Source organism: Passer domesticus, chromosome W (genome assembly GCF_036417665.1).
Source record: "Passer domesticus isolate bPasDom1 chromosome W, bPasDom1.hap1, whole genome shotgun sequence".
NCBI lineage: Eukaryota > Metazoa > Chordata > Aves > Passeriformes > Passeridae > Passer > Passer domesticus.
The window spans coordinates 7138934-7146477 of record NC_087511.1 but is presented as its reverse complement, the minus strand read 5'-3'; the positions used below and the strand labels follow the sequence as shown (position 1 = coordinate 7146477).

Below are 7544 nucleotides of genomic sequence, written 5' to 3'. Positions count from 1 at the left end.
GGCTCAGGATCCTGTGGCAATGTACGTAATACTTTTTTGCAGCTTGGGTTTGCATTAGAAATTGCAAGCCGTTTTAATAACTCTTGTCTAGCTCGATCTATTGGAATCTGCTTTTCTAATGCCATTTTCAAACGGTCCAAAAACTTAATATAAGGCTCATCTATTCCCTGTTTTATTTCTGTGAAATCTAATTCTGGTTTATTGCCATCAGGAACCTGTAACAAAGCTGTTTTTGCTGCTTCCTTGATATCCTGTAGTATTTGTTTATTGAGAGTTCGGGATTGTGTTTGAGGATCTGTATGAACTCCTTCACCTGAGAGCTGATCTATAGTTAAATTTGCAGTGGCTGGAGTTCCTGCATAACCTCTTAAAAGGTCATTTAACAAACGTTTCCATGCCAGTTCCCACAGAGAAAATTCCGTTTGGGAAAGAAGGGATGTGCAAAGCTGCTTTAACTCGTGTGGAGTAAATACATTTGCTGTAAAGGTGGCTTGTAAAAGACTTCTGAAATATGCAGAATCTCTACCATACAAATGAGAGGCTTTGCAAATCTCTTTTAACTCAACAAAATTAATCTGCTGCCAGCTCTCTCTAGGTGTAGGACCTGCTGTGTACCTCACAGGAAAAACTTTTAACTTTGATGCAATTTCCCACTCTCCTTCCTGAACTGCATCCTTTCTTATCCTCTGCCAGGTATCTGTGACTCCTTGTGTGTTAAACTCTTCCTTAGATTCTTTGGAATTACATTGTGGAGCATAGGAATAATTTGGTTTTTGTTCCGGCAAGTTATTGGACATGGGCGCTGCCATTTTGGATAGGGTCACTTCCGGGGCATCACATTCGGTTCCCACGCTTGGCAGGGAGGGGACATGCTGTTCCGAGATGTGGGCGGGGAGCAGGGGCAGGGACACCGCCCAGGCTCGGCCCACAAAAGGGGCATGTCCCTGCTTTGATGGGCAGGAGCTCAGGGAGGAGCCACTCAGGGACTTCTGGGAGCCTGAGGAGGATGGTGCACCATTCCCACGAAGGGCGGAGCTGGGCTCGTGGCCATCATGGCGTCTGCCATGTGCTCCATTGTTCTCAGAGTGGATACAATTGTCTCGGCTTTTTTCGATTTTACTGCCAAAATTCACCAATTTCGAGCGCCAAAGGGAACTTTTGAGAGGAAATATAGAGGACTTAATTATGGTAGGGATTCCAAGAGATGCAGTTTGCAGAGAAGCTTGGCCAGAGCTCGTCTGCTCCCCTCTCTCCCAGGATGGGGGTGGGGAAGGCGGGGCGGGCGGGGGGGCGGCTGGCCTGGCCACCTCCCTGCCGCTCCTCCGGACTTTCTGGGTCTCGGCTGGAATAAGGGAAGTCTTTTGGGTCCCCTCAGAGCTCCTCTTTCTCCTGTCCTCCCGGTCCTGCTGCTGCCTGCATTCTGCCCTGTCCCTGATCTTTGCTGGCTTGTGTGCATTTTTTGCTTGCTTTTCACTTTCCATTGTTACAAATTTTAACACCGTCCTGAATATTGGACGCAGCTTTAAGTTGGACTTCTTATTCTTTTCCATATAATATAATTTCAGTCCAACCGAATCCCAGAATTCTGGATTAAGTTTCTGAGACATATCTGAGTTTGGGAACTCTGTTAAGGCCCATTTTACAAGCTTTTTAAGCTGTTTCTTCTCAAACTGAATATCTTGAATTTCTAACTTGTAATTGAAATAAGAATAAAATTCCTGCTCAGCTACAGGCAACCGATTTCCCATGGTGGCACTTACCGAAGTGATTTCAAAGTTGTCCTCCTTGGTATGAAACATTTTTCCCCGGTCCTGGTTGCAACAATGTTTCAGCTTAGCTGAACGGCAGAATCCTCTAAGGCTTCCGATGCGTGCTCCAGTCCCGTGTCAGATTACAGCCTCTTCTTCACCGGTATGAGGCTTTGATTTGAGACTCCCTCTCAATCTCAAATCCCTTCTTTTGAGTTTTCTTTTTTAAAGTGACAAAAAACTCAGGTGCATGCCTGCTCTCCCAGAAATGCAAATACCAAGGAAAAAAATGTCCTATTTTGATTGAGGTAATCAAAAAATCCCTAGACCATCTTTCTCAATATGAGAAATACTGTTTGGGCACCACGTGCTAGGTTCTCTTTCTTGGGCCAGGTTTTATGAACCCTCAAAAGGGAACCTAACACACCCAAGGATAGCTTAGCTATTACCTTTGGAGGCAAAATAATGAGCAGGATGGCTTCTGATGCAGTGTTAGAAACAAAAAGGTTTAATAAAAGGCAAAATAACAAACAGAAAAACTCGAGCCAGGTACAGAGGTCTGCCCCTGGTATAAACACCTTCACAAAAGCCTCTTAGTTCTTTTGTTCTCCTCTTTTCTACCTGATGGACCAGGCGGGACTTTTTGGCTTCTATCCAATTAGGTGACCCCGAGTTTTTGGTGAAGCCTCTGGGGTCCTATGAGGTGGCTTTTCACCTAATCGTTGAGAGAAACTTCTGGGCTTCTTTCCTTTTTTGGGGGACAAAGGCTAGCTTTGCCACTCTGTCATTAGGGGGCACTCTCCTACACTAGGTAGCTTTGATAGTCTCCAGGGATTGGTGGTGTACTGTTTCCCCTTGATTTACGCTGAGGAAAGAAGCTGGGTTGACAATATTAGTTACCACTATTTCTACATCATCTTGTTCTACCTTTGGTAGAACATTGACTTGGTATTTCAGGAACCTTTGTGGGGAAATCCAGTGCCCGCCTTTCAGTTCCAGCACTGCAGACACTGTATGAGACACTAGTACAGTCATTTTCTGTCCCAAGGTAAATTTGCATGCTTCCTGGATATTTAGTACAACTGCTGCAATGGCTCTGAGGCACCCTGGCCATCCCCTGGCTGCTGCGTCCAGCTGTTTGGAAAAGTAAGCAACTACCCTTCGATATGGGCCCAGGTCCTGGGCTAATATCCCCAGGGCAATCCCCTGTTTCCTATGGGAAAATAGAAGGAATGGTTTACTCACATCTGGGAGTCCCAAGACTGGAGCAGACATAAGGGCATTCTTTAGATGGTGAAAGGCCTGCATGACCTCCTTTGTCCACTGGAGGTCTCTGTTACCATTTGTAATAAGTGCATACAGAGGTTTTACAAGTTATCCATAATTCTAAATCCATAATTGGCACCCCATCATCCCCAAAAATGTTTACAGTTCTTTTATTGTCTGAGGTTTCGGGGTTTGGCATATTGTTTCTTTACGATCTTGCCCAAAGTCCGTTGTCCATCACTAACCTCATAATTGGGTAGATTACTTTCTGCTTCACCCCCTGAGCCTTTTTCTTCTATGCTCTGTACCCCTGGAGTCCTACAATGTTTAAGAGCCTTACCATCCAGGCCACACACACTTCTCTTGTCCAAGTGGCTATTAGGAGATCATCTATGTACTGCAACTGAAATAAATGGGCAGGAGATCTTTCTCCTTTTTAATGCTTTTATTAAGAAGGATCAGCTCAGGTGGGGAGAAGTCGACGGGTTGCGCCCACGCCGCCGTTGCTCCCAGGTGTGGCACGGAGAAGGAGGATGACGCAGCTTTGTCCGCTGGTCTGCAGACAGAGCTGAGGATTCCGTCCTCACGGGAGAGTCGCAGATTCCTGGCTTGTTTGTCCAACACCCCGGGGTGTCTCTTTAATCAGTATCTTTTCAAGTTAGAGTGAGAAGCAAAAAGGATCCAAGCAGGTACGGGACTACGCTCCCATCCTTAGACGTCACTTAAGTCACTTGTTGGCTCGTGATTTTAGGGGTTTTTCTTGCAAAAACTGTAAAAATTCGGGGCGCAATGCATTTCTCATCTGCATACTGGCTCTGATGTCACTCCTATTCTCTTTACTTTGGAGGGTCTGTCCTGGTGTCTTCTTGGCAAGCGGCCAGCATCAGGGAAACAATAGTTAATCACCGGCCATTAACGGGTAATTGAAGAGCTTTTCTTTGGCAGCGAAACCAAAGAGGTCTGACTGGTCTGACTTGTTTTTTAACTCTGAAACTCAAAAAAAATACAACTTTCTATTCATAACAGCAACAGCCTCCCTTCTTCTGGTGGAGCTTCCCAGAACTCTGGATCTTTTGCAAGTTGTTCTCCAAACAAAGTGGGAGAATATTTAAATCCCTGAGGCAACACCGTCCATGCAAGCTGAGTTTTGTGTTCACTTTAGGTGCTTTCCCACTCAAATGCAAAATTTTTCTGGCTGGCTTCATGGATCAGGAGGCAAAAGAAGGCATCTTTCAAATCTAAAATGGTAAACCACATTAGCTCTGGTGTTAAGCAGGTTAACAAAGTATATGGGTTTGCTACTACAGGGTAAAGATCCTCCCTTATATTGTTCACGGTTCATAGATCTTGCACTACCCGATATGACCCATCAGGTTTTCAAACATGTAGAATGGGAGTGTTGAAGTCAGATTGGCACTCTTTTACCAACCCTAATTGCAAAAAGTTCTCAATTACCAGGCTAATTCCTTCCCTCTCTTCCTTTTTCAGGGGGTACTGTTTAATTCTCACTGGTTGTTTCTCTTCCTTAAGTTTAATTAATATAGGAGGTGCATTTCTAGCTCTCCCTGGTACATTGGAAGCCCATACACCAGGAAACACTTGGCTTATTATTTCTTCACTAATTTCTTCTTCAGTCTCAATAGTTGTTAGTATTAAACTTAATACCTCTATGTGATAGTAAAAGATTTTAAAATCATAGAAAATTTGGGGTGTTAGAAAGAAAGCTAGGCTTAGTAGGCCCTAGGAAAATGTTAAAAGTAGGCCTTGGGAAACGTTAGGCCTTATGTTTGTCAGATCATGTGAAATTGCACCTCCGTAACCAGTATATGATAAATGATATAATTGTTAGATGTGATGATTGTTTAGATATAATTATTGTTTAATCGTAAAAAGAATCATGAGAAAACTATGTTCAAGGGTTTGAGGGGGTATCACGAGAAACCTATGCTTGGATGAAATCAATGTATACAATAGAACAATGTAAGTTTAATTATTAAATATGTAAGTTATATAATGATAGAATATAAAAACATGTTCATCCCGAACCCATGGCGAAGTCAGATTTGGGTCTGTAGCCCTGACACCCAGAGCTCTTCAATAAAAGCACCTGCATATAATCATTCCGTGATTATGTGTTCCTGAACGCTAACACCCCCAGATGGGCGATTCACTTCCGTCTTTTCCTTAACTGCTCGCCCCCGTCATGCTGCCAGCGTCTCAGCAATGATGCCAGCAATTCCTCCGGCATTCTGCCCTTCCCCCACCCCTTGCGGCCATGGCCCAAGTTACAGCCTATGGGACCTCGCTCCTCCCGCCCCGCAAGTGAGAGCGGAACGCATGGAGTCCCCCCGGGCACGGCAAGGAAGGTATTGTCCCCAGAGGAATGTTGATCTTCAGATTTCACAGCACGGTTGGGGCTGGCACTCAGCTGCGAAGGCACGCCCCTGCTTGGGGACAGGCTGTTGGTGCTCGCTGCTGTCGCTGTCTGTGTCTGCGTCCCCTGGCAACCCGAGGGAAACAGCGGGGGGCGGGGTAGCCCTGACCAGCGCTGCAGACACCGCTGCCAATGAATCAGCTTCATGCTGTGGCGCAGGGGGGCTGGATGTGCTCTCCAGTGCGGGGCTGCCGGCCGCTGGCGCGGAACCGGCTGCCTCTCTTGTCGGCGGTGGGTGTTGCTCCGCACCCTCCTGCAGCTCAGGAGGGGGAGAACCCCGCGGCGGGGCCGACCCACACGCTGCACGGGGGGAGGAGAAGGCGATCCCTCTTGCACTGGCGAAGGCATAGGGGCAGGAGCGATCGTGTCTCCGGTCGGAATAATTGTTGACCGAGGAAGTGGAGCCGCTGAAAGATTCGGTCCCTCCTGGAAGCCCGGAGCAAGCTGCTCTGAGTGCTCTGTGGGTAATGTCGCCCCTCCCCCTGTGGCACGGGGTCGGAGAAGGAACCAGCCGCAGCTGTCCTTGAAGGGATCGGTCCCTGGCTGGCTGTGGCGGAGAGGCTGATGGCCACCGGCCCGGGGCGAGGCGCTCCTCCATGTCCAAGTCGGACGTGCCCACCGATGTGGACTTGCTTTCCCTCGGGGTTCGGCCCTTTAAGGCTCGGGAGAGCATTGACCAGATCGGTAGTAGTCGGGGTACACTCGCATCTCGCCTGAGTTCCCCCCAGAGAAGGCGACCCAGTGAATCCCAGACCCGCGGATCCAGGGAGGTGTTGATTTGTGGAAACAAACAAACTCCACAACTTTTGTGAAAGTTGTAAAGCCGGTATGTTTATTAAAGCACTGGACGCATGTGGGAATCGTTCTTTTAAAATGACATGCGTACCTCTGGGAACTCTATGTGATATATGATATGCAATTCGTGCTGTTATAAAATAAAATATATGTAGTAATAGTTAAAGGGAATATGAAGGGATATTGTAAACTCACATGCGGGGTCTGGGGAATGTTACAGCCTGTGGGGGGGATTGCATGGCATTGCAACATTGTAGCTGGCAGCGGGAAGATCTAATTTACAATCTAAAGAACCTAGCCGGGGTGGAAATTGGCAATGCCAGAACGATCACCGCTGGCCGATTGGCGAGATCAAGATAGCGAGGGCTATTGGGAGAAATTGCATCCCAATATCGTGTTCCCATAAATGCACCATCAGCCATCACTGCCTGCCAGGACCTGCTTTGCAAAACCAAACCCAATGACAGAGAGCAACATGAATATGTCTGACCGACGTTCATCGCTGACCATGAGTGACATCCTCTAGTCCAGCTCAGAGAAAGAGAGACACATGAATATGATTGACTGCGAAAAGAACAAGAAGAACTCTGCCTTGGGCCAGAAAAACAGTATAAGAACAGACTGTACCAGACCACATTTGTGAACAGAGTGGGTTTGGTGTGATAGAGGCCGGACCATGATTCACCCGGCGTCGATTCCCGGGGTCGATGTTGTCTCTTATTTTTGTGGCTTTTGATACTGTATATCGGTCACACAATAAATTCTATTTTTGATTTTTTAATTAAATTGGCTTGTTTCATTTTTAATTATAACATCCAGATCTCTTTTTAAATCTCCCTTTTAAATACATATGTATGTAATTTCACAATAGGTGAATACATATTTATTCTACTGATTTTGGGTGACATTCATTGCTAATTTTTTCTTTATTAGAAAGAATTCCTGGGTCATTTTGACCCTGCTTTCTGTAGCAGCCTCTCTGTCTGTTTCAGAGTTCAAGGGGCCCTCCCCCTTTATCTCTGTCTTTTGGCTGAAGTAGTTTCTTAGAGCATAGGCTTTTTGCGAGGACAGGCAGTCAGACTAAACAGCTATGTTTGCAAGCTACAGACTTAATTCAAAGATGTACATTTTACTTAAATTAAAATGGATTTCTACTCTGGAAAATTTCTACACTGTCTCAGTGTCCTCACCCACAGGGAAACTATGAATTTTCACCCAACTGAGAAGCTTGTAGAGAGCCTCTTCTGACATAGGGAGCTTCTTAACACAAATCATAAATTTACACACCTCAAGGATGTCCT

At 46.1% G+C, this 7544-nt stretch overlaps 1 long non-coding RNA gene across 1 annotated transcript; it reads left to right on the top strand.

Moving 5' to 3' along the window:
* Positions 1–5180: 5180 nt before the first annotated feature.
* On the top strand, positions 5181–7029 carry LOC135289004 (uncharacterized). The gene is made up of 2 exons (XR_010351801.1): positions 5181–5380; positions 6662–7029. It is a non-coding gene; the product is annotated as an uncharacterized LOC135289004 (long non-coding RNA).
* Positions 7030–7544: the final 515 nt, after the last annotated feature.